Raw genomic sequence first — 14,748 nt, 5'->3', positions numbered from 1 at the left:
GAGGGGTGCTGGGAGAAGGTAGGGGCCAGGATTGGTCAGCCAAGTGTTCAGTGGAAAGCATGGCCAAAGCTGGAGGGATGGTGCTGTGTAGATTCAGAGCTGCCGACCTGTGACAGGTTTGGTTGAGGTTGGCTCCATTGTTCTGACCTTTTGCAAGGATCAGGGATCATTGCCTATCAGGGAGTGGTACACACCCTGAGCTCACTGGAACTTCTGAGAGATGCTGAGCCTGGAGGCAGGGAAATGAAGGCTCCTGGCTGGGTCTTCACCCTCAAGCTGTGACCCCGTCTGCAGACCTGTAGTCAGGCTTAGGGTCCTGGGAGCCCTGTATGGCACTATCCCATTTGCACCCCTCACCATCTCACCCTTTCATGCCACATGAGGCTATTAGAGTAGTGTCTGAAAAGACAGATACCTCACTTAAAACTCATATCTCTGAGCATATGCTTTTATTATCCCCACTTTGGGGAAAAGGAGATGGGCGACACATTTCATATAGGCAGTCTGGCCCTGAGCCCAGGGTTCTACCATCCACTACACTGCTTGGCTTTTTGGAAACCTGCTAAACTGAAAACTACGTGAGTTTATTAAAAAAAAAATGTTTTCCCCAGCAAACACAGATCTCTCCTTACAAGGAATCCGTGTTCCAACTGGTCCACCTTCATTTGTCTCTCTGTACACAGAGGGAGGCAGGGAGGTACTGAAGAAAATGAGTGGGCTTTGATGCTGCTCAGACTGGAATCCCAGGCCTGACTCTTGGGCCAGCAACTTCACCTTCCTGAGGCTCAATGTCTTCTGTGAAATGGCTTAATAACAGTTGCCACCATTATCAGCATCTCTGTCCCCAGCTCCCAGCATAGGTAACATCAAATGTTGGGTGCCAAGTTGTTGGGTGCCATTTCTGTGTCTTCAGGAGAGACTTCTGTCAGTATAGCTGGCCTAAGGTGCAGTCTTTCTTCTTTCATCCCGTTGATGTTTCGGCCTCCTCCTGGTTCCTCTCTTGAGGCCCCTTCTTCCTGTCTTTGGTATCTCCAGAGGCAGAGAGGCTACTCTTTCCACTGCTTCCTGATCCCCCATAAAGCCAACTCTAGGACAGAACGAATCCAGGCTTGTCGGGGACAGACAACACCTGAGTGGATAGGTGTGCTTCCCGCTCATTCGCCCCTGCCGGTGGCGGTGGCCTCGCCCAGTTGGGAGACTGCCGTGGGCCCAGAGGAGAAGGGTAGGCTGCACTCTTCTCAGGGTGCTGTGGATCTGGGCTCCATCTCAGAGAGCTACGCTGGGTCTGGGCGGTGACAGAGAGCAGCCTGGCTGGGCAAAGAGGCTCCTCCTGGTGGTACGAAAGGCAGGGTAAGGCTCCTGTGCCTGCAATCTGCCCTGTTCCCATTATCATCCCTGAGGCTGATTCTTGGAGTAAAGCTGCAGAGCCAGATGAAGACCAGAGCCAGAAGTCCTGGGTTCCAGTCCCAGCTCCATGCAGCTTGGCCGAGGGACCCTGAGCAGGGCCCTCCCTGATCTGGTCTTCTTTATCCTCTGCACGGGGCATGGGGGCAGCTTCATCTTAACTCTGATTGATGTGAACCTGTTGGGCTCAGGGTATCACCTATGCCCTGTGTAGACACACTTGCCCCTGAAGGGGTGGGAGAACCTGGTTCGACCTGGCCTTTGAGACCTCTGTGGGGCTCTGGGGGAGAAGAAATCTCCCTTCCCTGACACACCATGGACCACCGACCCACTCGGGCTCTGAAGGGAAGTGTGTGCATTGTGTCTGTTTGCTTCTATGTGTGTATGTCTACATTTGCATGTGTATGTGCACGTGTGTGTGTGCGTACGTGTGTTTCTGTGTAGATGTGTCTTTCCGCGTATGTGTGTGCATGTATTTGTGCTGCTTGTGTGCTAAGCTTTACGTGCTTCTTCTTGCTTCCCCCACCTTCCTGGCCCTGGGAGGCTGGAAACCCTGTGTGAGCTCCTCTGGCACACACGCCAGGCCATCTCTTCCTTGACTCCTCAGCAGAGAATGTAAAAAAGCTGGCATTTCTGGTTTTTTTTTTTTAGTCGCTTCTTCAAATGGCAGGAATGAACTTCAGCAGGCGAGTTGGAGCTTTCTCTTCTTTCTCAGGTTTGCCTCTTGCCCCAGCTCCTCGTCTTCTCAGCCTTTCCCTCACCCGCTTTATCTTCTCCTACTTACCCTTCATGGTGGTCTCCGACTCTTTCCCTCGCCCTTATCTCTCGGTCTCTGTCTCTGCTTCCCCTCTCAGTCTCCCCCGCTGTCTCTCCTCCTTGCATGGTGTCTCTCTGTCTCTGTCTTTTCCATCTCTGCCGCCAGAACGTGCTGACAGCTGCTCCTCTGGGAGGCGTGAAGACAGAGTTGGCAGCTGAGGAGCTGTGGAGAGTGCAGAGCTAGGAGCCTGGGTGGGGCCGTTCCACATTCAGGGTGGGGGCGGGGAATGGCACTGTCTCCTGGCGGAGAGAAGCCTGGGGAGTGACAGGAGGAGCTGTGAGGTTGAGTCAGGTCAGCCCTAAGAGGGGACTGAGATCTGCAGAGTTGGAGATGAGGTGGATAGGGGATGAGGGTCTGAGGATGGTATGTGGGTTTGTGTGTGTGTGGGTGGGTGAGTGGGGAGGGGTAAAGCCTGGAAGCTCTCAGAAAGGAGAAGCCTGCTTTTCTGGGGTTTGTCTTTGTCCACTCTAGCCCACCATGGGTCTGAGAACTAACACACAGAGCCATAGCAGGTGGCGCAGGAGCCCAATTCCTACGAACTGTGGTGGTGGCAGACTGGGAGAGGCTTGCCAGTTAGGGAGCAAAAGGTGCCTAGCATGCATTACTGCACCATCAGTGATGCCAAGAAGCTATGAAGGAAAACTGGGAGGTAGTAAGCATGCTCACCCCTTGCTCTCCAGTGCCTTGACCATACTACATAACACTGAAGGTGACCCAAGGGTCAAGGACTCAGAGTTATCTTGCACTAGTCAGCTCCAAGGAACTCACAGCTCATATAAGCAGCCCATTCTGTTTTTGGAAACCAATGTCTCCTAGAAAAAAACAAACGCGGTCACAAACTCCTATTCTTCCCTCTGAGCCCAGCTCAGATGTTACCTTTTCATGGGAGGCCCTTCATGACTCTACCTAGAGACACTCTTCTCTTGGGCACGTCTCTACCTTGAATCTGTCATGGCACTGTAATATTTGTGCATTTATATGTCTCTTTCATGAAACCTGGGGCTCCTTGAGGGCATGGCAAATATCTTGTTTATCTCTATGTCCCCAGTGTCCAGCATGGGGTGGACCCAGAGTGGGTTCTGAGTCACACAGATCCTTGGGTGACTCCAACTGGGCCAGAAGGGTGAGATTGGGCAGACAATATGCTCCAAGCCCAGAGTCCCCAGGGCACTGGATCTCAGTCAGTCACTTGGTGAGCGCCATGGACTGAGGTCCATTCTAGGTTCTGCTTACCATGGGACCCTGGGGTGGAGAATGATGTGGAGGTGTGGGGAACTCCATTCCTAGGGAGAGACATAGCCCTGGCTGGGAGACCCCCAGTTTGAGAAGACAAAGCCCATAGAAACGGTGTCTCCTCATCCTCCAGGCTGGCTTGTCACCACCGGCATGGATGATGTCTGTCTGTCTGTTCTGTCTTTCGTTACATTTTAAAGCAATTCCTCCACCCCCAATCCTGTGTCTAATGAATCTGACATTCAGAGAAAATGTCTTTGGTAAAGGTCACAAGAGGGAGGTGGCATTCTCATTGACAGTACCTGTCCTTCCCGCACCAGCATTCTCTCCTTCAAGACGAGGTACCAGCTGCTCCCCCTCCCCCACCAGTTGCCTTGCAGTCTATCGAAACCTTCTCATCTAGAAAGACACAGCTCAGGACCTGTCTCATTTTTTTTTTAATTCATTCTCCCTACTGGCCCTAGAAGACAGAGGGGTGACTCAAATCCCAGCCCGACCTGGCAGAGTATCTGGGAAGGCAAATCGCGGGGATCCCTACCTGAAGTCGTGGCTCCAGGGTGCATCTGCAGGCGTCAGCAAGAGACGAGGCAGGCCAGAGAGGTGGACTTAGGCGGTGAGAAGACACACACTCCATGCTCAGAGTTTGGCCTCAGTCACTGAAGGGTTTAAGTAGGGAGCTGTTGGTCATATTTGTGTTTTAGGAAGATAGCTCTGGCTGCAGGATGGAGGATGAATGTGAATGCCAGTGGAGGCTGCGTAGCACCTATCATTTATGCTCCCATTGGCAATGGGGACAGTTGGGATGATAGGCTGCTCTTCGTCTCTGAAGGTTATGCCTCTGATTCTCCTTCATTCTTTGATGGCTGATGGGGATGGATTTGCCTTGGAGCCATCAGCACTTGGGGTGTCAAGGGAGTTAAGGGGGCAGTTATGGGGCCTGGAATTTGTTGTCAGATAGTCATGATTCAAGTCATGGGAACTTGGGCATATGACTTAAGTCTATCTGTACCTCTGGTTCCTCATCAGTGAAATAGGCACAATGACAGCGCCCCAGGCCCCGCTAGTGAGAAAGACGTAACTGTATGAAGATTCATTGGCACGTTTGTCATTATTAAAGATTGTTAATCTAAGTTCTCCTCAGGCTCTTGGAGACCATACAACACGGCAGTGAAGAAGTCACATACTCCACTAAATGACAATCAGCAGAAGTTTGAATATTGGTTTTGTTACTCCTTCACTGCCTCTCTCAGCCTCAGTTACCCGATTTATAAAATGGGCTCATGATAGTAGCTGCCTCATGGTATATGAGCAACTGCTTTTTCCAGCGGCGTACACGCTCTTCCATCTTTGGGGAAAGAGGCATAATTATTCTCCAGGGTAGATGGAGCAACATATCTTGATGTTTGGCGACATACCCTGATGGCTATTTTTGGAGTGAAAATTGCCTAGCCCTTCTGCCACGAAAGGCATTGACCGTGTGCAACTTTGCCCATTCCACTGTAGTAGATGCTGTGGCGGTCTGCCCGTACGTCCCAGCAGTCGGAGCCACGCTCCTGCAAGGTACCGCCACCCTCCGACTCTGGGCTTTGTCGTGCCTTGCCCCAGGTGCAGTTTGGAGTGAATGGCACTGGGAGCAGCCCTCAGCCAGTGAAGGATGGAAATAGAAAATAAGGCCCTCGGGTGTGCCACCTGTGCCGCGTGTTCTGTGCTATCTCCCAGATGTCCCCAGCAGTATTGAGCCCCAGGTGCCCACCGCTTAGCCTGCTTGTTAACGCTGCTGTACTGGCTTCCTTCCCTCTCTGTCTTCCCCATTCCCCGACATCTGCATCTCCCAAATGAACAACTTGCACCCACATCCTTGTCTCCTTGTCTCAATTCTGCTTCTTGGTGAACCTTGTTCGAGACATCCAAGATGATGGGTGCTTCCATAAGGGAAGAGATGTAAGGAGGCTTTTGAAAGACAGGGAGTCTGAGCAACATGGCAAGAACTCCTGGCTTGACAACAAGTGATGGCAATGAAATGTTACCAGGAGTGGCTGAGGTTCAAGGGCATGGGTCAAGTCTAAGTCATGTACTGTGCTGTGTAACTACTGTCATTACTGTCAAACCTTCAGTAAAACTTGCTCGTGTGCAACAGCTTTGGGCAGCTTTGAGGAATCAAAGGAAAAGGGGAAGCAGTGGGGTTCTTCGTGTTAGCTCAGGGCAAAGAGAAGGTTCCAGTGGGAAGAGACAAGACCCGGATGAGATGAGAATTCAGCTGAGTGATATCTAGGAGAAATATAATTCTTGCAGGTACTGTTGGGATGCAAGGTTTCCTACCCTATGTGGGATATATGCTGAGGTCATTTTACTTGTATATGAAAAGAGGGGTGAACCCACAAGGTTGGATGATGTGGGGACATCCAGGTGCCTGGCAGTGTGAGGTTATCTGTACAAAGCACTCAACACAGTGCTTGACTCACACTCATTGCTCAAGATCTCCCCAGAGAAGACCCCTTCTGAGGAAGGAGGTGTTCTGTGCTCAGTGAGGCACTCGCGGGCATGGAAGCTTGGATTTGAAACAGCCAGGCTGAACCCCATTCCATGTCCCCATCTTTGCAGGCCCCAGGGAACCACCCCCTCCCTTTACTCTCTCCTTTGTTAACTGCTCAATTTTCTGAACATCCTTTTTCTCAGAGTATACAAATCTCAGACTTGGGACGTTTTATGTCTAATTTGTGGCCAGACATATATAGCCATAAATAGGACTGCAAATAAAGCTGCTAAATGATCAGGAAACAACCATTTTTTGCTCTTCCTTTTGTCTTATAGCTGCAGTATTTACCCTCCAGTCATAGGGCCTTTGCACCTGCCGTTCCCTCTGCTCAGAATGCCGTTTCCCCAGCACTGCCTGTCCTGACCTAGTTAATTCCTACCTATCCTTTGAATCTCAGCCCAGGTATGGCTTACTAAGGAAAACCTTCCTCAATTCCAGATGCCCTTCTTACAGACTGTGTTCTTTGCCTTCGAATCTCAACCTATGTGATTATGTGAATAATGTCTGCGAACCAGCAAGCATCGTGAGGCAGGGATCATGTCTGAATCACACCCCCGGGCCCCCAGCATTGTATTGCCAGCACCGGCACAGCTGGCCCAGAGAGAGTGCTCACTAGATATCTGCTGAAGAAACAAGGGAAGATACTTTTACTTCCAGAGTAAAGGGGTCAACTTGGGCCCCATCTATGGGTTCCGGGGCTAATGAGGCCCCTCAACAAGCATGTCTTCACTTTTCTGCTTCCAGATGAATCATTCACCTGCTTAAAATACAAATATTCACAATTCCTGGCTCAGCTCTTCCCACTGTGTGACTGAGAGTGTTAATCGCGTGGGGATGCCAGTGCGAGTTACGTGAACAAAGGGTAATGTGGAATACACATTCAGAAAACGAAAAGGTAAGTTTTCTTTGTTTTCTTTCTCTTCCTCTCCCTTCCTTCCATCTCTCCCTCTTTCCCTCACCTCTCTTTCTCCCTTTCTTTCTCTCCTTCTTCCTTCCTTCTTCCTTCCTTCCTTCCTTCCTTCCTTCCTTCCTTCCTTCCTTCCTTCCTTCCTTCCTCCCTCCCCTCTCCTCCCTCCCCTCCCTCCTTTCCTTCCTTCCTTCCTTCCTTCCTTCCTTCCTTCTTCCTTCTTCTTCCTTCCTTCCTTCCTTCTTTCCTTCCTTCTCTCCCTCCCTCCTTACCCCCCTCTCTTTCTTTTTATTATAGGCTTTTCCTGAGGTTTTAAATGTTAATGAACACCTTGAATCTCCAAGAGAAAGAGTCTACTCTGCAGCAGGTCTAAAATGTGTTTGAGTGCAGATTTATTGATTCATTGATTTTTCAGAGCAAATTCAGGATTCATGTTTTACAGGAAATTCTTGGGGGAAATGCTGACCTGCAGAGTAAAGTTCAAGATTTTAGCTTCATGTTTAAGGCCCCTAAAGATCTAGGCGCTGCACCTCTCAATGCCCCCTGCATTTATTCTTTGCTCTAGCCCTTCAGGGAAGTGTAGTCTTCTAATCACCCCATCATCTCTCATGCCCCCATTTTCTCTGTCAGGATGTAGATAATCCTACTGTCTGATGGTTGAGCTCCTGTTCATCCTTCAAGGCCAAGACGGAGTATCATCTCCTCTATGAAGCTCTCCCTAACCTTCCAACTGTGTTCCCAGAGCCCTGCTATATCATTCTACAGGACACGGCCATGATCTGCTGTAAGGAGCTGTCGATGTGTCTGTCTTCCTTTTAAGTTCCAGGGTCAAGGTCAAAGTCATGCCTGGGTTCCCAGTGGCCAACACAGGATCTATCACAGAGTAGGAGAGCCTAAGTATTTATTTGCTGGATAATGGCATGAACGAGGGTTGAAATGAAACTGTTTTTAGTCTTAAAAATGGTACCAAGAGATGGTTCCGCCTCCCTTGCCGAGGTCTGCAGTGAAAATCCCTATCCTTCCATCCTTGTCTTTTGCTTCTGCACTTTTTACTCATCCTGAATGGCTGAGAGTGGTATCCTGGTGGCTATCAATTCCCAAAGTCCATTACTTCTTTGGTTTTCTTTATCTCACCAATAATAAGTGCACGAGAGGACGAGGGATGGGGTGAAAATGGGAAATGGGTGAGCTCAGGGGTGGATGCCGCATATGGTATTTGTCCTAATTAAGGTCATGGGCCAGACTCCACTGGTCACTTTTGGGTCCTTATTTCACTCAGCCTCTTACGGGCACTGAACAGAGTTGTCCAATCTCTCCCTCTTGAAACGTCATCTCCTCTTGGCTTCCAGAACACCAGATTCCTGCTCACTGGTCCTTCCCTTACACCCATGGATTGCCAAATGCTGGAGGGCTCAGGGGCACAGTCCTGAGCCTTTTCTCTGTACTTATTCTCCCCTGGGAGATCTCATTTAATGTGCTGACTTTAAGTATCATCTCAATGCTGAAAGCTCCTATCCTTGTCTCGCCACCAAGATCCACGTGCATTTACTTAGAAGTTCCACTTGGGAGTGTAACAGGCACCCAAACCTTATTCTGCCAAAGATCCTTGATTCTTCCCGCCCCCAACTGGATTTCTTCTTTAGTCTTCCTATTTCAGAAAAAGGGACCATTACTCACTTAGTCACTAAAGCCAAAAAACTTCAGCAAGTCTATCCATCAGTAAGTTCTATATGCTCTATTCATAAATATAGCCGAAATCTACCCCATCTGGCCAACTCCTCTGCTGTCACCCACCATCTTCTCTCGCTGGGCTATCGCAACGGCATCTGAACTGGTGTCTCTGCTTCCTTGCTTTCCCCTTACACTCCTTCCCATTGCCACAGACCGAGCCTGTGAACATGATTGAAAGAGTGAGGGCTTTGGAATCAGAGAGATATGGGTTAATATCCTGGTTCTATCTGTGTGACCTTGAACAAATGACTTAACTTCTCTGAGCCTCAGCTTCTCATGCATACAATAAGGATTAAAGCAATCTACTTGCTTTGGAGATGAGGTGTCCCTAGGGTCTTCTCTGCTATCGTTAAAACGGTGAGATGAGGTAGACCCCTTGGATTTGATTTCACTAGGAAAATTCAAAACCAGACTAAATGTCATGGGAGCATTGCGCTTGGAAGTATGCACATGCTAAGTTTTGCGAACGTTATAATTGTACCTACTAAATGTTAAGCCCCACTTTGAGTGATTTATGTACATTGACATATGATGTTTAAAATGACTCCATGACGTATACCTACACGGGAGACTCAGAGTAGTTAAGTAACTTGTCTAAAGGCACACAGTACGTAAAGAGCAGGGTCAAAATTTGAACCTTGGTTCCATTCCTTGATTCCAAAGAAGCCTGTGCTTTCATTTTGTATGGATAGATCAGCATACATATAGCCCCATTCACATGGAGGTGGTCTCATTCAGCAGACAGCACCCTGTCCTTGGAGTTGGCTTTGGGTTTGAGTCTAAGCTCTGCTGTTTAGACAGATTGCTTTGGTCAAGGCACTAAATCTCTCAGAATCTCTATTACCTTGTGAGAAAGAACATGAAGACAATAGCCGTTATCTCATCAGGTGGTGTGAAATCGAATGCAATATTTTGTGCTAAAGTGTTCTGTAAGCTAGAACACATGACTTATCTTTTCCTCCCTCAGTATTTGTGGGTCATATGGGTCCAGAGAGGCTGCTCTGTTTTAGGGGCTCAATCTGCTTTTTAGAATATTCTCAGGCACTGGAATTACTGTGGCGCCCCACCCTTCTCGGCCTAAACTGTAGCTTTTGCTCACTCTTCCTTTAACTTCTATTGTTTTCTTGACTCAGTTTCTCTCTCAGGGTCTTCAGATCCCCTTATCAGCTCTCTGTATTTATATTTCATTATTTCAGCCTCCTGAGAAACCTGCCTAGAGGTTCTCACTTGGAAGAAAACATCTGCATATCCATCTCCCAATTTGGATTACTACGTTATTCTCACCCCAGGAAGACAGGAGTATTCCTAGCCTGCATGTAATAGTAGGGATTTTTTTTTTAGTTCTTATTTTCAGAGTTAAGATTCTTATTGGGATGGAGCTGTGAGAAGCTGCCTCTGTTTAGACTTGTGCCTTCTTCTTCCTAATTCTGGCCCCTGTGAAATAGCTCTCAAACTATCCTGGGCCTAAGGAGTTGAGCACATGGCAGCTTGTGGCCAGCGGGAGGCAGCAGAGGGCAGCAGAGTGTGAACTAGAAGGGGCTGGCACAGAGGGCAGGTGGTTCTCTATCTGTTGGGAGAGGGGCCCTGGCTGAAAGGGTCTGGTCACCGAGTCTGCCCTGCTCCACATCTCTAGGCCACACCCCCTGGAGCGGCCTGGAATAGACAGCAAAGATATAGGAATTGCCTCCAGAAAGTTGGTGGCGAGAAAGCATCTCTTAGTGTAATGGGTTGCTGGTTGCAAGTGACAGAGACTCCACTGCAACCAGTTAAGGCAAAAAGGGAACTTCATTGGCTCACAGAACCTGGGTCTCAGGGACAATTGCAACCAGGAACTCAAAAGCCATTAGAACCATTTCCCTCCTCTCTTGTCCCTCTTCTGTGTGTTGGCTTTTTCTTTTTTCTTTTTCTTTTTGTTCTCCTGAAGATTGGCTCTTTCTAGGGACTGGAACCATGGCTATGATCCACTGTCTTCCTTTTGGTTCTGATTGGACAAACCTCAGGAGGGAACTTTTTATTGTCCTGCATTGGATCATACCCTACCCAGGTCGCCAGGGCTGGGGTCCTCTGACTGGCAGCCCATGGTGTGTGTTGGCATGGAGGAAGAAACATTCTTCAAATGCAGGGCTTTCTCTTCTGGGGGAATACATAAGTTCAGAGCAGACACAGCAATATGCACTTACCACAGCCCACGGGGGTATCTGACACTTTCCCTTTGGCACAAAGGCACCAACCCATTTCTCAGATGTATGAGCTAAACTTCAGGGCCCGGTTAGCAACTCCCACTCCCACGCCCCTTCCTGAAATGCAGAGGTAGCCCCAGGAGGACCGCACCTGTCTCTCTGCTTTAAATTCACCTCTCCCATGGCATCTTGGTGAAGATGGAATCTCAGGTGTGCACGATGAAGGGGTCATTATGAGATAGTGTCCGAGCTGGAGGGCAGTAGAGGAAAAGAGGTATCTGATCACCTCATTGGGGTCTCAGTCAAGATCAGCAAGTAAAGGATCCTTACACATGTTCTGCTCAAGATGCATTGCGAAGCGTGATTCCCTCTGCCCATCATTTCCTGCTAACTTTGGGAGCTAAGCAGGGGATGCTTCATGCTACAGTAAGTATCACCACCTGAGCGTTATTAGTTGTGTCTGCTACCTGTGGGGTCATCTGGTGAAGCATAGGTGACAGGAATGGGGTCTGTGGAAGCTTTAGGAGACTGAAGCAGTATCTTGGAGCCTCCCAGGAGGAGGCAACAAAGGATGGGGATGGCGTGCCACACATACCTGGTGCAGGAACTATCAGCAATTAATGGGATCAGAGTGGAGAGACAGAACTGAGGGCGACTGGCCAGACCTTTGGGCAGTTTTCACTGCAATTTCTTACATGTGTAAAGTATCCACAGGCACTGCCTTATTTGACCCTAAATTGGGTCTTTGGTCCCATTTTAAAATTGAGGAGACTGAGGCTGAGAGACAGAAAGTGACTTGTTTAGATTGCCGATGTTAGTTGATGGAGCTAGCACTGAGATCCAGGGCTCCTGACGCTCAGACCAGGTCACTCTCTGTTGCCCAGAGACAGAACAGAACAGGGAAAGAGAAGGCAGCTGTTGTGACAGTCGCAGACACCTGGGGATGGAGGTTCACGTGGCAGCTCCGGGCTCAGGCCTGGCAGCCCTCTGCAGGGTACCCAGGGGAATTCTGTAAAGTGAGTCCTTAGAATTGCTGTACTCATAATGCCTGTTTGCCTGATGCCGTTGGACCAAGTAGGTGTGTATTGACTTTTACGGTGGATGGTTGAATTTCAGCTTCTGGCACCATCTGTATGCCCAGAACTTTTTCTGAGCTTCAAGTCTGTGTATAGACCCAGGACATCCCCATTAGAAGGCCATAGCCACCTCAGACTTTCTAGATCTCAAGCTCTTGTCTCTTTCTCCATCCCTAGACCACTCCTTCTCTGGGGTCACCCAGCTCAGTGACCAGGACCATCTTCCCTGAGTCATTTCAAGTCAGGAATCTGAGTGTCACCTTCAACTGCACTCTCCCTCCTCCTCCATGCAATCAATCATCAAGTCTTTCTTAATGTCACTCAAATGTGTCCTGGCACAGGATGGGTAACCCAGACCATGAAAGATGGAATGGCATCTTCCAGCACACTTCCTCTGGGGAGCTGGTGTGTCTCCACTTGCCAGTGCTGAGGATGAGGCATGATGGGAGATGCACCCGTTGAGGGAGGGGACAGCAGACTTGGCATCCTTTGGGCAAGGGAAGTAGGCAGGGAACAGAACTGTTGACAGACTCCAGGCTGCTATATTGGGAAGATTTGACAACACACACAAGGAGAGAGTGAGGGCGCGTTGACGGCTGGTGAGAGGTGTGGGGGCTGGCTGGGGATGTATGCCACCACCCACACAGGAGGAAGTTGGGAACAGATTGCTTGGGACCAGTGCCAGTCTCCTGAAGAGTTGTCCGCTCCCTCTCTCTCGGTTCTGGCACTTGCTGAGCAATCAGAGAAGGGGCTGCCTGGTTGCACCCTAGTTGGCCGGGAACATGAGGTGTGAGGTCGTGTCCTGAGATGAGAGCCTAACTCTGCACAGAGGGACCTCTCTGCCATTGGGCCTTGGTGTCTCTGTCTCGTCCTGTCTCATCGCATCCATCCCATCCCATCCCACCCCTAAAAATCCAATCCTAATATTTTCCTAAACCTTTATATTCTCATCCTATCTCATCCCCCTTCCAACTCATCCCCTTTCCTAGCTCCAAAACCTCTGCCATCTTATCTCATCCCATAGTCATCAGTACAGGACATTTCTTCACGTATCGTTTGTTATGATCTCACCTTGAACGGATGAGAAAACAAGATAATACGTTTTATTTATTTGTTTAGGGCTTGGGGCAATAATTATACTCTGTCCCCCAAGCGGTTTGGAACAAACTGAGCAATAACTCAAGAGTTGGGCAGATAGAGTCATGGAGCATGTGGCTTGGAAGCGTGGCCACAGTAGGGCCCCCTAAAACCTGCTTCTTCAGGCACAGACAGAACTGGGCAACTGTAGGTCTCTCCTCTAGAGGCAGCCCCAAGGGGATTGTCTCCGTTCTGTGGTCCTTCTCCCCAGTCTACCACCAGATGAATCATTTCCCTAGGGAGTGATAGGGATACTTCTGGTTCGGTACCTCTGGGCACACAGTAGGATTGCACTTCTTGGTCTTTCATGATTGAGTAAGACTGGGCTGTAAAAGTAAAAACGTAAAAAAGGATTACTATGCCCTGCTGTCCTGGGCACAGGTGATATAGAGGAGTTGAGAGATCAGTGATTTGACTCCCACTTCACTGACTAGATCTTAGGAGGAAATAAGAAAATGAGAAATAAAGTGCCTGATGTGAGGCGCTCAGTTCATTGAAAATGCTGGTGGGTTGGGGAGAATTGAAACTGGCCATCTTTCATCCCTCTAATTATTCTAGAGGCCGTTCCACACTGCTGCCTCATCTTACTCCCACCCGTCTCCTGGACGCCTCTCAAATGGGACCCTTACTCCCACTGGATCTGCTGCCCCTCCTAAGGCAGGGGACGGGGAGGATAATGGATTCCGAGGATGGCACATCCCTGCCTCCCATCCCGACTTCTTTTCCCCTCAGTTAAAAGTGTGGAGATGGGGCGATATCTGTAAGGGACCCGGCACCTGGGAGGGCTGAGTCCATGCTGGGCACCTCCTCCTCCCTGGGCTCCCCTTACCCCTCCTTGCCTCAGCTCCTTCCTTCATTCTTGCAGAGTCTTCCCTAACGGATTCTCACCTTCTACCTGCTGGCTGGTATCTGGCTGTGTTCACTGTGACTCTTATTCTTTGGGCAACTGCTGGTGGGGGATGTTGATCACCCTCCTTTGTAACCCAGACCTCTTTTTCCCCCCACGCCTCTCAAGTTACATGGGTCTTGAATGCAGTTCAGAGACTTGGAACAAAGCCAGCAATTAATGATTTCCTGGGAGGGAAGACTTGAGAGGCACTTGTGTGTGTGTGTGTGTGTGTGTGTGTGTGTGTGTGTGTGTGTGTGTAAGCACGGTTGGGGGAGCCACAATCTGTTAAAGCCTCAAAACCAAGCAGACAATAACATATAGAAATATTTGGGTGATGAGAAGAGAATCCTGGGCTTAGATCAGTCATCCATGGTCATAATGGCTCTGACCATTAGTAATCGCATGGCCTTGGACAAGTCAATTTACCCTGTGACTTCATTGTCCTCATGTACAGTGGGTGCCTGTACAGTGGCTGTGACTTCTTGCTGGGCGCAACCAATGAGATCAGGGCTGAGCGGGAGTCCTGCAAAGCCAGGTGCTCTGTCATCACTAACTGGCCATTTGCACCAGTCATCATCGCCACTGACATTCTGGGAGACAGCTGAACTAGGTGCCCAGGGCAAGGACGGGGCTTCTGGCTGGGGACGTTCTAGAGGGTTTTGGTGAGAAACTCCACCCAACCAGCTGGCCTCTAGAGAAGGGTCAGGACTTCAACAACAGAGATGTGGGTGGTGTCGAGGCCGTTTCATGTGAGGGCAAAGGCTCAGGTGGAGGTTGGAGGATTGAGGGTGTGCCACCTAGTGGTAAGAGTTCCTGTGTGTGGCTCACTCAGGAGCAG

Source organism: Pteropus medius, unplaced genomic scaffold (genome assembly GCF_902729225.1).
Source record: "Pteropus medius unplaced genomic scaffold, Ma_sr-lr_union100, whole genome shotgun sequence".
Taxonomy (NCBI): domain Eukaryota; kingdom Metazoa; phylum Chordata; class Mammalia; order Chiroptera; family Pteropodidae; genus Pteropus; species Pteropus medius.
This window is presented reverse-complemented; position numbering follows the sequence as displayed.